Source organism: Mauremys reevesii, linkage group 6 (assembly GCF_016161935.1).
Source record: "Mauremys reevesii isolate NIE-2019 linkage group 6, ASM1616193v1, whole genome shotgun sequence".
Taxonomy (NCBI): Eukaryota; Metazoa; Chordata; order Testudines; family Geoemydidae; genus Mauremys; species Mauremys reevesii.
The window spans coordinates 51880424-51897978 of NC_052628.1; positions in this window are offsets into that span (position 1 = coordinate 51880424).

Consider the following 17555-nt stretch of genomic DNA (forward strand, 5'->3'; position numbering starts at 1 on the left):
CTGTGGCCGTTGCAAGAGCTGCTAATGTGGCCACGCCAATGCACTGGCAGCTGTCAGTGTAGACAGACTACAGCGCTTTCCCTGCTGCGCTCTACGAAGACTGGTTTAACTCAAAGCGCTCTACATCTGCATGTGTAGCCATGCCCTAAGACAATGGCAGCGGATTTATCCAATACTGGCCACCTTTGAAAATCTCACCCACAGTGCTTATAATTAAGCAGAAGGAAATATATCAAATATATGAAATGACCTTTCACATGATGGCACGTATGACATCTTACTAAAACACATTAAAAAAGTTGGAAGTGTGATCTCATTTATATAATCTGACAGAACTCATATTTAGTAAATACATGTAGTTGGAATGAATGAACACAAACTCCAGTAACAATTCTCTGTTCAGATGCACATTTTGTAAGGAAGCCAATACATTCTCTTTGACTGATTAATCTAAAAACAAAACTATAAATCCAAACATCAGTCTCCTTATCTCCTTGAAGTAAAGGGCACATGCAGTAAAGTGTGACAGCTTGTGTGTAACAATTCCAAAAGTGAACCAGCTTATTTCAAAGATTAGCCATCTTCAAAACCCTCATTCCTAAATATCACTTCTCAACAATCATCTATTGGATTCAGTGAAAAAGTCATCTGCCTATTGTGCTATTCCTTGTACGGTAACTGTAGCATGGCTCACATTTTATTCATTTATATTTACTTTTGTAGTTATACAATAAAAAATGTTCATGATGGAACTGTGTGAAAAATCCAATTTTGTTCAATACAAAATTTTGCCCAGTGAAAAGATCCAAGGGCCCAAAATTGCTCAGAAATCTGAGTGTAACCATTTTGATACAAGTGTCTGTAAACTTACATGAAAATTTACGATAGGCAAAGCATGCTGCACAAGAAGTCAAGGAAGGTGCCTAGGGGGTCACAAACCAAGGGCTGGGGGAGCAACTGCTGCACAGCAAATGAGACCCCTGTTCTTATGGTCTCTGGAGAAGCAAAGGAGGACAGAGTAGATATCTTCAAAAAGAAGTCATGCTACAGTGATTTTAGAGATCTTTCCAAACTTGTCTTACAAGCTATTTCAGTCAGTTGTTTTGGCAATATTTCCCCCCTGCTCCCCCCACCCCCTCCACACACACAAAAAGTGAGCTAATGCAACCTGGGAAGGTTAACACTTACTTTGAGTGATAGTCTTCTTTTATTTTATTTGTTTATTTTATTTTTGACCTACATCATCATATGAATGCCTTTGCTTTCAAAACAAAATTGGCTGAGCTTAGGAAAATTTAAAATTTAAAATACTGACTGTAGGTGTGAGGAATGAGAAATTTAGCCTAAAAATTATAGGCACCTCAAAGCCACTGTCTGCCAAGTAGATTTGGTCAAACCTTTGTGTTTTTGTGTTTGCTTGTTTCAAGCAATATTTTTCAAAAGTAAATGAAGGCCGAAATATTATGAAAAAATGAAAACTTCCCTCTCCCATTTTTTGCAAAAAAAGGTAACTTTTTTTCCCCAAAAATGGAACAAAAATTTGTTTAATTTTAAAAGTGTTTAACTTTAAAAAATTCCAGTTTTTGTTCCTTCTTCACTCCTTCCAACACTGTAAAAAGAGTAAAAATAAATAAATAAATAAAAAATACTCTACCCTTTCTTCCCCCATGGAAAGTAGTAAAATTGAGAATCTCCCTTATACCTCCCACTTTCTTTCTTTCTTCGCAGAAGAAAAGAAAAGAAAAGAAAAGAAAAGAAAAGAAAAGAAAAGAAAAGAAAAGAAAAGAAATGGATGTCTCCCCCATTATTTTTAAATGAATTAGACTATTTTCTTTAAATCAAAAGATCCCATTCAGAAATGTTTCCCAAAACATGTTGTCCAAAGTGACTTTTGGGGGGATTGAAAAGTTTCACTTTTGACCAAGCCTTATTCTTGGGGGGAAATAAAACCACTTTCCACCAAAAAAATTCTGACCAGACCTGCTGCCAGGTTTCCTGTATTCACTCCTGAATGCTAGCGATATGCTAGAGAAAGGGTCAGGAGGCAAGTGGTAGTGGAAGAGACCGATATATATTAAGAATAAATAGGAAGAGAGAATGAAAAAGGTTGAGGACTGCGGGGAGGGAACAAATGTGAGAGGAACCTCCTTATCCCTTCCTCTTGACCCTTACTTGTCTGGCTTCCAAAAGAAGAGAAGGAGAAAGGAAAGTGATGAGCCAGCCATGCACAGATACCGCAGAGCAACTCTACCTAGCTATTTGTCTTTGAACAGCGAAAAGGAAGATCTGGAGTCATCTCTCAATTTTTGGCCAAAATTCAGCCAAATACATGTTCAGAGTCAAATTTCACAGCAGCTTCAATCTCTCTAAACATTAATTCTTTGACCCCCACCCTGTAGAATTTGTGACGTTTGCTGATTAGTGCCATTTGTGATAATAGATATAGTGATGTGGACACGTATCCACTTTGAACTGGACTGAAAACATTCATTTCACCCAAGCAATTAGATGGCAGCAGCTTTTATTCACTACTGACTTGAGTAAATTTAAATTTACCTAGAAAAGAACAGCTTATTATCAGTCCTCTAAGTGATCCAGTTCTTCTGGAGCATGTTTTAATCACAATTACATACTAAATATTTGATGATGTACGTTTCTGAATATAGTATTCTTGACTAATTATGTTCCTCAAAGTCATGAAACATTTTAATCTAGAAATGGATGAACTCATTCAACTCATTTAAATCTGATAAATTCACAAGTTTATATCATATTCATCTTAAAGGAACTAAAAATTTGGACTTTGAAAGACAGCAATCCATACAATTAAAAAAACTAAGTTGTCATGGGTTATGAAGTTCAACCATGGATTACAAACTTTCATGGAGATAAAACTAAAGGAATGACCGGTCAACATCAAATGTGTCAAATATTTAAGGGTAGTTAAAAAAAAAAATTGAACACTGAGATGGCAAAATCTGTGGATAAAAAAAATATTTAGGTTAGTCAAGATTATGGGGAATTTCAGAAGGACCAAACAAAGCTAGGTACACAGACAACATGATCACTGATAAAATTCAATGTTAACAATGCAAGGTGATTGAAACAGGTAAGAATAATTTGGTTCTCTCCTACACACTGCTGTGTTCTAAATTAACTTACTATTTAGGTGGGTCATTATTGTAGAGGGGTGGTAGTTAAATCCATATGTTCTCACGAGGCCACACAAAGGTAGATCTAGAGGGACAAGGATGGAACTGAGAACACTGAGAGTACATCTAAACTGCATCAAAATATCCCGGCTGGCCTATGTCAATTGACTTGGGCTTGTGGAGCTTGAACTGCGGGACTATAAAATTGTAGTGTAAATGTTCAGGCTTGGGCTGTAATTTCCAGTTTATGGGATCAACACCCAGAGCACTGGATTGGCACTTTCAGAATTATTTTTAAAGAAATGAATGTGGGTTGTCACCTCGTCCCTCTGTGTTTCAGTTCTCCATCCATAAAAAGAGATAATACTACATTCCTATCTCATATGGGTGTTGTGATGATAAAAATATTAAAGATGGAGAGATGTTTAGACATGGTGAAATGGAGCTCATATAAATCTGTGGTAGATTGTCAGAGCCAAACTACCCCACAGCTTTTCCCCAGCCCCTCAGGAGGAAGGTAAGAGCCAGAGATGCAGATCCAGATCTGAACCAGCAATGCACAGCAGAGTTTCCCTACACCAGGGGAATACTATGATGGGCATTTACAGCCCAGTTATGCTGTTTGAATGGTGTAAACTCGCTATAGAATCTGGCCCTGTGTGTTCTAAAGGGCGTGAATTGTTATCGCTTTAGTGACTTCCGTTGAAATAAATAGAGCTATAACAATTCATACTAGCTGAAGATTTGCCCGTAACTGTGCTGTCTTGCTAGTTATAAGCTGCAATATTTTAAGTGTTCTTAAAGTGGGTTTTAGACATTTATAAAAAAACCAAAACCCATAAGGACATAAATGAAATCAATACAAATTGAAATGAGGTAGTGTAAGTGAGAGTCTTCGTTGCTTCATACAAGCAATAGCTGACTTAGGGCCCAAAGAGAAAAAGGCCATAACCCCGACTAGCCCATCAAGAATGGTGCAATAGTCTTTACCGTCTCTTCCATTTCTAATCTACTGATAGTAAAAGCAGTAACTGTACATTATGGAGCTTAAGAGCAAGTGATGGTTCCAGTTCAGTACAAGTCTGGAAGCAAGCAAATATGACAGGTTTTCTCCCTGACAGTTCAGTTTTTGCCAGTGTTTCAGTAAAAGGGTTCACTCACTCTTATGTGGGCAGGGTGCCATATGAAGTGAGTCTGGAGGGAATCTCTCTTGTATAGTGCTCCCACTTCCTTTCACCTTGGCAAGCGAGCTAAATTTTATGGCTTTTATTTTCTCTCAGTCACCATCACTCTCTGAAGAAGAGGGGAAAAATTCTTTGGGTAAGGAAATAAGGAATAAACAAAAGCAAAGCAAAATGACAGTGAGTTTTACAATACTGTACCAGAAGAATAAAAACAAATAGATCCCTGTTTCAACTCTTTAGGTATAGTCACTGACTCATTATGGATTTTAATTACCCGTAGCTGCTGGGTGGCTGTATTTGCTAAACATGTTTCATATTCAGATAAATCAGAAAGCTGGTTAAGGCTTGCAGGGGGGAAAAAAGCTAAGGGAAGTGATAAAAACTGAATAAATTAAACTATCCAGAGTGTTTAAGAGTAACAAAAGGTATTTTAACAAATATATTAGGGGGAAAAGCTCTACTTGCTATTGTAAAAAGCCAGTAGCCATTTGTGATGGGTTCGATCACAGAAATCCCCTTGGGACTGCCAATTGATGTTCCAAGACTACTTCTGCTCCTTCATTCCCTGCCAGCTTGGGACTCCAGAACCATGCCTGGTTGTGCCAGACACGCTTGCTGGCTACAAACACAGACCAAGGTCTGAACCACGTCCCACAAACTGCAAGTTTATGCTGCAGTTAATGAAAGCAGCGTAAGAAGTGTTCCTGTCTCCAACACTCAGATGCACAACTGCCAATGGGGTCCAAACCCCAAATAAATCCGTTTTACCCTGTATAAAGCTTATACAGGGTAAACTCATAAATTGTTTGCCCTCTATAGCACTGATAGAGAGATATGCACAGCTGTCCCCCCTGCCCCATAATAATACATACTCTGGGTTAATTAATAAGTAAAAAGTGATTTTATTAAGTACAAAAAGTAGGATTTAAGTGGTTCCAAGTAGTGACAGACAGAACAAAGTGAATTACCTCACAAAATAAAATAAAACACACAAGCCTATGCCTAATACAGTAAGAAAGTGATTACAGACGAAACCTCATCCTCAGAGATGTTCCAGTAAGCTTCCTTTTAGAGACTAGTCTCCTTCTAGTCAGGGTCCAGCAATCACTCACACCCCCTATGGTTACTGTCCTTTGTTCTAGTTTCCTTCAGGTATCCTTTGGGGGTGAAGAGGCTATCTCTTGAGCTAGCTGAAGACCAAATGGAGGGATCTCCTAGGGCTTTAAATAGACTTTCTTTTGAGAGTGGACACCCCTCCCTCCCCCTGCGTAGAATCCCAGCTACAAGATGGAGTTTTGGAGTCACATGGATAAGTCACATGTCCATGCATGACTCAGAACTTACAGGTAGCAGCCATGGTTCACATGCTACCTTGAATGTCCTCAAGTAGACTTCTTATGTGGATTGGAGCCTTCCAAGATCCATTGTCTGCTAAGTATTTCTTGATTGGGCACTTAACTCGCAAATTCTTTCTAAAGAAGCTGTCCAAATGCCTTACTAAGGCTACTTAAAAAATCAAACAAGTATACAGCCGATATTCATAACTTTGAATACAAAAATGACACATGCATACAAATAGGATGAATATATTCAGTAGACCATAACCTTTGTAGAGAGATGTTATATGGCATATGTAGTATAAAACATATTCCAGTTATGTCATATGTACATTCATAAGTATATTTCCATAAAGAATTATGGGGTGCAAGTCACACCGCTAAGGAGAATCAGAGCCTAATTGGCCCATGATGACCCTGTAAAGTATACAGGAGAGTAGGTAACTGCTGGCTCCTTAGTCAATTAGCAGAGGAGTTCTATAAGAAGACTACCTGCACAATATAAGTAGGAAGCTGCTGCCTGAAGGGAAAGCCTAGGACTACAGCAACCCAAAGGAAGCATGGCAGTCTCCTGTAGGAGAGGAACTCTGAGTTAGGGTTTAGAAGTAACTAGAAGAGCCCTGGGGAAGGCAAATAGTAGGAGACCTTTCGTTGTTAGGGTAGGGGAAAGAGCTAGCACGTACCCTTAGAGAGAACCAGTAGTTTGGGGCTGACTGTGACTAGACAGCTAAGTCACAAGAGCAGAGCTAAGTCTTGTAGTGGATCCCCGAAACAAGGGGACAAGTGTCTGGAGAAGCAGTCCTTGGCCTGGTGTAACCAAAAGGGAAAGAGATCCACAAGGATCATGGCAGGCTTCTGTGGGGCATCCCAGAGTTAGGGTCTACAAGAAATGGATAATAGGCACACATTTGTCTTTTTTTCTTTCTTCTGCAGATATTGTGTTTGGACTCTCAGTGGAAAAAGCCTGGAGATTCAGCTTTCTGATCAGAGTGAGAAAGAACTGAGTTGAGCCTAGGAGGGATGAATGGCCTGTTAATGTTAACTGGATTGAGACTTTAGGTGACTTGTCTGGAGGGCTGAATCATGGAAGTCCTGGCAAGAGGCAGAGAGACTGCAGGCGGTGCTAGAGCTGAGGATATTGGTGACATTACACATTGACACCAGGTGGTGTTCTAAGGATGAGTGCACTCCATAACAAAGAGGTGAAAGAAAACCCTGAAGTTTTGAACATAAAGAGGTCAGCTTGCCTGCATAAGATTCATTCTAGGGGGTTGATGGAATTAGCTATTAAGCTCCTGAACCATTCACTCTTTTTGGGAAACTGGGGAGAACAGAAAATCAGGCCTACAAATATTCAGTAAACGTGATCCTGACGTCCATCTTCAACAAAATAATGGAACAAAAGTTTAGGGTGGGGGAATCAAAAACACGTATCAGATAATGGTAACATGAGGAATTAAAGACCTTCATAATAAAGCACTGACAGACAAGTTTTGTTTGCTTTTTTTGTAATAGATAAATTACAGAATTAGTAGATATAGAAAGTGCAGTAGATGTAAAATATTTAGATTTTAGAAAAGCATTCAAAGTATTTTACAGTCTTGATCCTCTGCCTATTTGAAGAATTTTCTTATGGTAAAGGTTTTAAGTAGCGAGAATTTCTATATCACACGTCATTACCACCTTCACTGCTTTCTTACTGATTTTGTCTTTACAATCTAATCTTATTAGGCCCCTAAAACTTGATAAACTTGGAAAAAATTCTAAACTAAGAAGGGATTATCCATAGGAACACAAGAATGCCATACTGCATCAGAGAGTAGCCAGTACCAGTTGCTTCAGAGTAAAAAACTGCCGTAGTGAGCAGTTATGAAATAACTGGTTCATTTTCAGACTTCCTTTTATTGATATAGGTGCCAGTGGACCCATTTTGCGCAGCACTACAATGGGTATAGGCAGTAGATAAGGTAGATTAAACCAGGAGGTCAGATAGGAAGAGTAGCTGTGGATATTGATTCTCCAAGCAAGAGATAGGAAAGGGAACCTATCAGCATATAAAGGGGAGCTGCACTTTCCACCACTACCCCTTTATTTAACTCCTGTGTATAAACAAACTAGTGCAGGGAACTCCATAGGCAAAGGGAAGTAATTGTAGCATGCTATGTGATAGCAGCAATACCTCTCCTGGCTGTTCAGTGGCACAGCAAGTTAAAGTACAAGTTTAAACTAGGGCTGTCACTTATTCGCAGTTAACGCATCTGAGTAACTCAAAACAAATTAACATGCTATTTTTAACTAGTGTTAATTGCACACCACTGGACACGGGACTCAGAAGTGGCTGAATGGGGAGGCCCCACAGCTGGCCTTAGGCGTGGGCAAGGAGGGTCAGGGTGCAGTGCTCAGGGGAGCACTGCTGCATGCATCCAGTGCAGGGGTGCCCCTCCTCCCATTGCCCTGCTCCACTGCTGCTCACATCTCCTTCCCTCCTGCCCCCATGCAACCTCCCCTGGCCAAGCTGCTCCGGACTGGGGCCCTGTCTGTTGCAGTGGGAGGTTGAGGGAGGCTGATGTCAGGGTTTCCCCCTCCTTTGGTACGTTTACCCATTTGCCCCTGAGCTGGGGTCAGGGAATGGGGGGAGCCTGTCTGCCGCAACTGCTAGCTCAGGAATGCTGCCACCAGCAGCTCTGCTGGGTGAGAACACATTCAGACTCCTGAGTGCTCAGCTAAAAGAGACAACACTCCCCCAATGTAGGTACATATGTTCTCACACACACTCTCTCTCTCACCAAATCAAAATATGAAATGGTGCCTCTGGTGAGCCAGGAGTAGCCAGAGGGCTGTGGAATGGCCATGGGCTCGGGCAAGATGCAGCCCCCATGTGACAGCACGCAGCTCTCTTTGAGCCACAGGCCAAGAGCCAGACACCACAAGCTGCAGCAGCCGCACAGAAGTAAGAAAGATCCAAAAATGTTTAACAGTGTATTTCAAACCAGATTAAATTGTGATTTTTAAAAAAAAATGTTTGAAAGCCCTAGTTTAAACTCTACTCCAAACATTTCTTCCATAATATGCTCCAGAAAAGGAGAAATCAGCCCACTACTCAGGCAGAAATCTCAAATCACTGCCCCTGGCGCACTCTACTCTCTGGACGCTTTTACAGCCTTTAGAATGAAATAGACCCTGAGGGCCTCGCACATGTGATTCTGTTCTCATTCTGCCCCCACCCCTCTTTCACCCACCTTCTGAGCACAGATACTGAGTGAATTTGTCTGCAACTGAACTTTGTGCTGTTCAGAATTCAAGCAAGCCCCTCCAAGAACTCCCGGAATCTTGTGCAACTGAACAGCATATGTTAGGCTGCCAGGAGATATTTGACTCTTAGCTTACAACTGCATTCTAAGTTGAGGGTTTTAAACATGCAGCTCTATACATTGTCACTTCAAGGTACTGCAGCTTAGGACATTTTAAAAAGGTAAACAGAGAAGCCTAGGCTAGGCTTTCAGTCTGAATATGTTTTTATCTTGAAATAATCTTAAGGGGTTTTGTTTTCCATATGACTGGCTAGTTTGTACCAAAAACTGTAATTTAAATGTTTTGTATACCCCATTCACTATGAAGGCCAGAATGTCTGTCTGTGCCTCTCCTGAAAATAGTATCAGTGGGTAGCCATGTTAGTCTGTAACCACAAAAACAACAAGGGGCCCGGTGGCACCTTAAAGACTAACAGATTTATTTGGGCATAAGCTTTCTCTCCTGGGAATGGTAGCTTCTTGCCTAACACAAGAGCTCCTTCTATTTGCAAACACAAAATTGAAGAGTTGCAAATCTAGGCTGGAAGGAAAAATGCCCAGTTACTTGATGGTAGAGGCTTTAGAGTAGCACCCTTGTTAGTCTGTATCCGCAAAAAGAACAGGAGTCCTTGTGGCACCTTAGAGACTAACACATTCATTTCAGCATGAGCTTTCGTGGGCTACAGCCCACTTCATCGGATGCATAGAATGGAAAATATAGTAAGAAGATATATATACATACAGAGAACATGAAAACGTGGAAGTCGCCATACCAACTCTAAGAGGCTAATTAATTAAGATGAGCTATTTCAGCAGGAGGAAAAAAACTTTTGTTGTAATAATCAAGATGGCCCATTCCAGACAGTTGACAAGAAGATGTGAGGATACTTAACATGGGGAAATAGATTCAATTTGTGTAATGACCCAGCCACTCCCAGTCTCTATTCAAGCCCAAGTTAATGGTATCTACTTTGCAACTTAATTCTAGTTCTAAATATGATGGTAGAGGAGGAAATACTGAGTACAAAAGACAGGAATGTATATATTAAGTGCTTATTCCAGCAATTATACATAACTTTCAAATATATAGAAGCTGATGTTCTCCAGTGGAGAATAACCACAACAAAATGAAATTTTAATAAAGGAAATCTTGCTTAGCTACTTAGTTTTAAATCTTCCTTCTGTCACTTAAGCTACAACTCTTCCTGCAGTTATAATAAAAGAAGAGATCTTGTAAATGCAAAAGTATGATTATGGAGGATGTGAAAAGAGGGAATATCCAATTGGATAATGGCTCATTTTATTAGTATGCTGTGTTCAATTAAGCAAGCATTGGAAAATATTCCTGATTTTTGTATGATGAGATTGTGTTGCCATCCACATATTTTGGCATTAATCTAAGAAAATTAGCCTTGCTTGTTTTCTTTGTCATCTTTTCGCAAATTTTACTTTGCCAGCCAAATTAACTCCATGGGATATTACAAAGAATAACAAAGTAATTATGGCCATTTCTCAAAGCATAACAATGTACCAAATTAAACTTGGTTTTATAGAATGTTAGTAAGTAGAATATCTAGCAAACTGACATCCCCAAGGAGGGATGGGAAAGTTAGCGAGGAAGAATAAGAACTGATCTAAAACAGAGCCCCAAACAAACTGAATCCTAACTTTTCTAAACCTGCAATAAAAATTATTCCTCTACCTGGCCTCTTAATGGGTTCTTACCTTGGCTGAAATCTATCTTTGCTTTCAATAGGTCAGGGAATTTCTGAAAGAGGAGGTCAACTGCCATTTTCTGATTTCAAGATTTTGATGTTAGAGGGCAATCATGAATTCTGGAGCAGTGAGTTTTGAGTAGATCAGATCAATGCAGATCACTCACCACTACCTTCATACTACCAAGTCATATAAAATATAGATCCTGTTGGGAGCTGGAAACATGGAGCAGGGAGATGTCAGAGCAAAAGAGTTGAAGATTCTTGGAAAGACTGGGAAGAGATAAAGATACAGGTGTGGGATTAGCCCAGTGTCTACCCAGTATTACTCCTTGACCTAAGTTCTCTGGACCATTGACTAGCAGCTACTTCTTCTAGTTTAGTTCTATCACCTGCCTTGACTGAATTCCAGCCAATCTGAAGTATCAGTACTGAAAGCACTGTAGGAAATCATACCTCTCTGAGGGTGGATGAGATACCAGAAACCCTAAATCATGCACTGATATGATCTGTACTAAGAAACCACCTCCTGCTGGTAGCAATCTTAAAAATTCTCTTAACTATATCATTCATGGATAAGGTGGTGATGAGCCAAATTTACCAGCACATAACTTCCCACAAGTACTTAGATCAGTGGTTCCCAAACTTGTTCCGCCGCTTGTGCAGGGAAAGCCCCTAGTGGGCCGGGCCAGTTTGTGTACCTGCCGTGTCCGCAGGTTCGGCCGATCGTTGCTCCCAGTGGCCTTGGTTCACTGCTCCGGGCCAATGGGAGCTGCTGGAAGCGGCGTGGGCCAAGGGACGTACTGGCCAACGCTTCCAGCAGCTTCCATTGGCCCAGAGCAGCGAACCGCGGCCACTGGGAGCTGTGATCGGCCGAACCTGCAGACACAGCAGGTAAATAAACCGGCCCAGCCCACCAGGGGCTTTCCCTGCACAAGCGGCGGAACAAGTTTGGGAACCACTGACTTAGATCCATTGCACTCTAGTTTCATACCTTTTTATGCCACAGAAAAACACATTGATTACGATGATTTCCCAAGGGCTGTGGACAAAGGCTACAGCCCTGCTAATATTGCTAGATGTACATCATGATCAACAGATTTGAAGATTGATCTGCTGCTGCTGACCTCATCTCCTTCTATTTGCTCAAAAGAAGAATTCAAACTTGTGAAACTGGAACTATATTTCAGTGAATGAACTTAAGAAAGGAAGTAGAGTAAATACAAGAATTCATTCTTGATACAGTACGTATTCACTATGTAATCTGCATATATGTCAACTCAAGAAGTAATGGAGACAAACCTGCAAGAAGCATAGTCAATCAAAATGTGACAGGTCTACATTCTAGAACCAAGCCACACCTGGTACATTTTCCAATCTTTATAAGAGTAAGGAGTTTTGCACATTGCAAAATTTCCCTGATTTTAGCCATTGGAGGGCAACTGCTGACTTAGCTGCACCAATGCAAGCTTTAAGGAGAACAGGCAAAGACTCTAGAGGAGTTTTCAAACAGGAGTAAGCTCAACTGGTTCAAACAGTGACTTTGCCTGTTTACACAAAGCCTTGCACTAGTGCAGCTACACCAGTAGGAGACCACAGGGAATCAATTTGTTGTCATCAGGACAAATTCCCAATACCAACAAGATCTGAAGTTCAGCATTGAAGTAAGTGTCAGATCTGAAGCTAGAACTGAAAATTACACAGATACTGCATTTTACAGCCTCTGACTCTTCAAAGAGATAATACTCATTAATACTGTACTAAGAGTCCCTGTAGTCTAGCCAGATATAAATAGAACTCTATAAGAAAAAAAGTATTATTTTAAAATAAATCACTACAAATCTTCTTTAGTTTGCTTGTGCTATAGTCACCTTTACTTATTTAAGTCCTGATCCTTCAAACACTTCAGCCCATGGCTGAAGCTTGAATGAAGTCAATGGAACTGTTCACATATACAGACTTAAAGCACCTGTTTAAATGTTTGCAGGCCCAAAGCATTAGGGGCCAATTCAGCCATCCTTACATTGAATTGTACCTTAATCTGCAAGTAGTTTCGCTGAAGTCACTTAGTGTTCTGTCATTTATTTATTCATTCAATTACAATCTGACCTTTCCCAAATACCTACTTGTTATTTCATCTACACTGCCACTGTTTCCATCTCATATTCAAATAACATGATGTGGGCTTGAAGGACCTGTTCTGCTGCTGTTTTAAATAAAAAATTTATAGAGCCCTTTAATTTGAACAAATTTTTCTTTGTAACATACTGGTGGTACTTATTAACTCTGTACTGTTTCAAGCATAACACTAGCAATCAAATTTTCTTCTCTATGTATCAAGATTACAAACAGTTGTGTTTATTGACATCACTCACTCTTTAGAAGTACAGCAATAAGCCTACTGTTAAAATGCATCTTACTATAAGATTGCATATTTAATTATTGCTACTTGCACGTTGTAATTAACAGTTTAAATTGTGTTAACATGATCTTTCTGGTTTTATATAGAGAATGATTTTTCATTTTTTTGTTAAAATTGTAAAGAAATTCAAGTTGCTTTTGTTGATTTATCTGGAAATGTGCATGCACTAAGATTTATGTAAATTGATTTTGAGGCTAGAAGAAACCAGTCTGACCTCCTTCATAACATCGGCCAAAGAATCTCACCCAGTAACTGCATTAAGCCTCTGACTTCTGTTTGAGCTATAACACATTTTAGAAAGACATCCATTTTTGGTTTTAAGATGGCATGTGAAGGAGAATCCTCCACAGCCTGTATAAGCTGTTCCAGCTCCAAGATTAGTGGATCATAGTAATGATCCACTAAAGGAGTGTGCATACTAGATTCCTTGGGGAGTAATTAGGCTGCATACAAGTAAAACAAGAGAAGCAATTACCATTGCTTCAACCTGGGGGCAGGGTGTGGGGCTGCAGAACAGCTTTCTCCTCTCTGCTGTTCCACCATCCTCAAACTCCATTAGACTGCTTGAGCAGGGTGTTAGGGCCAATGGATTTATTGGAAAGGGAAGAAAATGCTGAAGATGGTGAATGCTAGAAGTGTGATATGAGGAGGAGATGCTTGTTTCCTTGCTCCTACTTTTCCCCTTCCCCTTCCAAGCTATCCTGGGCCAAAAGATCATTATTACATCTGTTAAAAAAACTTCCATCAAACCTTTTGGACTGAAATTTGATTAAATGAAAATTCTCATGGTGACTGCTTTCCATTAAAAAGTCAATTATTGATAAAACCAAATACTAAATATTTTTTCTGTCAAAAATCAAGAATTTTTTATCCTAAATTTGAAACTTTGCAGTTTTTTGACAAACTTTTTCACAATAGGGGAAAATATTTCCAAGCATCTTTAATCATTATGGTTTAATTTGTAATAGATATTAATATTGAAAATAGTCGAGGACTCCTCAAGCTCTGGACAGGTATGCATTCCTATTTGCAATGAGCTTTCTTGGGAGATTTCCAATACATCCTCCTTCATTCGAATCCATCTCTCAAGATGAAACTCAAGGGAAGGACAATCTCACAGGGAAAAAAAAGTCAGCTTCCATATAACGGCTGAGAAACGAAGCATTCAAATATCACAGATCTCTACTGAATGCATTCTTATTTTGTTAGCTGCTAGACAGTGGCAAGTTGTGTGTATTTCTCCTTACTGAATAAGAATTGTGCACTTTCAATTATTTTAATTACCCAATCTATCTTTTAGACTAAGCTTTTTGAGGCAGGGAGACTCATTTTCTATAAGACTTGTATAATGCTAACCAAATATGGCCCAGCCTGATACAGGCCTCTAGGTGCCACTACAATATTAAAACAAGAATGCAATTATTATATCAATAATACAATACAATGTAATTCTTCCCGCTGTTGTAGGTTGGGGATATCTAGTGGGGGACCATGTCACAAGTGTTGTATCCACTTGGATATGTATTGATTATTTTGTATCTTTCTAAAAGTGTAAATATTTGCCCATTTCATTATATTTGTATCATTTTAAGGAATTAAATATGCATCCTTTAATCTACAAGTTCAAGTTTGCATGTGAAGAATAGTATTACAATAAAATCTATAATTTCTAGCTGAAGGCTAAAAATACTAAGCTTAAGGCTCAAAACTGTTACAGACTTCACATTTCACAGCTATATCGGCTGAGCATGAAGACTGAGTTCTAATGCAAACAAACTATTATGTAGCCCACAAATTATCCCATGCTTTTGATGATTTGCCAAATACATAAGTAAAAATATACAACATTAGCATATCAAGATTTTCCGTACATGGACTGGAAAGCATTTGGGCTGCATTTCCACTACATACAACTGTTACTAGATACAATAACCCATTTTTCTCACAGGTTGATTACTTTTTTTTTTTTAATGGCGGCCTTTTGAAGCTGCTTACATTGAAAATGTTAGAATAAATGCAGGGGGGAAATGGATTAGTGACCAGAAGGCAAGTGGGGGAGCCAGAAGTATATAAGTTACTCATTTATGGCCCTGCTCCGGCAAAGACTAAAGCAAGGGCTCATACCTGCACTATTTAAGTCAAGGAGTTATTTTTCATTGACATGAACAGGAGCAGGATCAAGACTTGGCTTAACTTTATGCAAGGTATGTCTACTCTAGAAACACAATAGCAGCACAACTGTAGAGCTGCAACTGCACCGTTTTAGTGAAGACACTTATGATAGGGACAAGGGAAGAATTTTTCCATCGACCTAGAGGTGTCTAAACTGGGGCTTAGGTGGCTTAATTACATTGCACAAGGCGTGAAACTTTTTACAGCCCTGAGTGATGCAGTGAAGCCTACCAAACTTTGTAGTGTAGACAAGCCTGACTTCAATGAGACTACTCATTATATGTAAAAATAAGGAAATTTTTGTCTTTACAGGATCAGGTCTACTCAACTTATGTACTATATGAATTTGTACAGTGGATGAAATTAATGTTAATTCTCATTTTAGAGATAAAAAATATAGCTATATTCCTTATATTTATATTCCTTTTCCTGCCCCATCCATCTTCTTTGGGTGAGTAGCAGGCACACAGTATGCCCAGATCTAAAATCTGAGTAACCCATGCTTACGACTAAGGGAAATTTACTTTCCCTATCACTGTGGGGTGGGTGTGGAGGATGAATAATGATCAAAGCTTGATGTAGACTAAAGGACAGATTTTATGATCATATGTCACATTAAATATCTTACTCCATTAGTACATCCACTGAAACCAATGAAACTATTTGTATAGTACTATGAGTACTTACAGAGTAAGGATATCAAACGCTGACCCTTAACCACCTAACATTACTTCATTCAGTTGCTATAAAATATTCTTCATACACACCCCTACCAATGATACAAGTCAGAGAGAATTCAGAGTAAGGTCTTGAATTTTTCAGAATACTTTCATTCCTTTGGAAATGAAAATATTAATATTTTATTACAGGAAAACTAATTATTTTTTAAATTGTTTTAATTGGCAACATACCATGGAAATAACAGCTTATAGTTATGCTTATGGATGTGGTTTTGAAATCCCTGAACACTTGTTTAATCTCACAAAAGCTTCTACAGCATTAGTTCAGGTTTACATACATCCCTTGGCCCCGTTCCTTACACCATTACAATCACAATACAAAGATACTAACAAAATACTAGATCTGGTGAAAATTCTTATTTTTAAATGAAAAGACCATTTACAGAAATTGTTTCCTTTACAATTTTTTTTTCTTCCCTGAGTGAGAAAATGAAACCTAAAAAATAGAAAAAACATTTTTTTACTGTTAAAAAAAAGAAAAAAGAAAAAGAAAATGGTGCAAATTTCAAAAGGAATTGTTTCTTTTGAAGTTTTATAGAAAATGCTTGCCAAACAGCTTTACAAAAAAAATTATAGGTAAATTATTTCTTACCAATGTCTGTTTTTATGAAGTTATGAAGCTAAGCTTGTGTAGATTCTCAGTGGTAACTCAGCTGCAGCAAGTGCTCAAATATAATGCAAGGGACTGTAACATTTATTGCTGTATCCATTATTTGATTTCTAAGTTCTCTTTGGGCTAATGCCAGTTCCACTGATGTCATATTCAGCTAAATTCTACATTTAATATGCCCTTAATTGCAATCTGTACTTATGAGTGTAGAGAATGTTGATTGACTGTTAATGATTCATGGGATTTAAAGGCAGAAGAGTTTTCATGGGTTTCAAAGGATCAGTTTGGCACATCATTTGATAATCTGCTGTCCTGTGAAATACTGTTTGACAGCAAATATCATTTTTGTTTTTACTAAGGAAAGGGTAGTTCATCTTATTGAACTTTCTACAGATTAACCCTTTAATAGAGTTATGCAATATTTTTAAATCAGCTAGGATCTGGTCCATTGTCTTTGCACTAGTTCCCAATTAAAATTTCCAAATATATTTTATAATAATGTTCTTCTAACTTGTCAAGCTTCCATTAACCTGACTTTGTTTCTCTCTGTTATCTTTAGATTTTTTAGGCCCGATTCTCTGGAGTGGCATAGGCACTCTGTATTGCATCAGCAAAAGAACTTGAGTGATGAATGGTACTTTAAGGTTCTAATTTGTGCTGTCTCATCATCTGTTGCAGAAAAACTGGATTCCATGGCATCTTGTAAAAATGCCAAATTATGCAGCTGTAGTGTAGTGGAATCCCTGGGGCCCTGATTGAGATGAATGAGAGAGGTTACATGTCTCAGAGCTATCATTTCAGGTGCTCTTCACACACAGGCAGAAACTACATTGACTTACCCTCTTTTCACATGGAAGTTTTCTGCAACAATAAGGGGTGGGGACTACCTTAAACAAACGGTCAGATTTGTGGAGCACAGTTTTGCCATAAGGA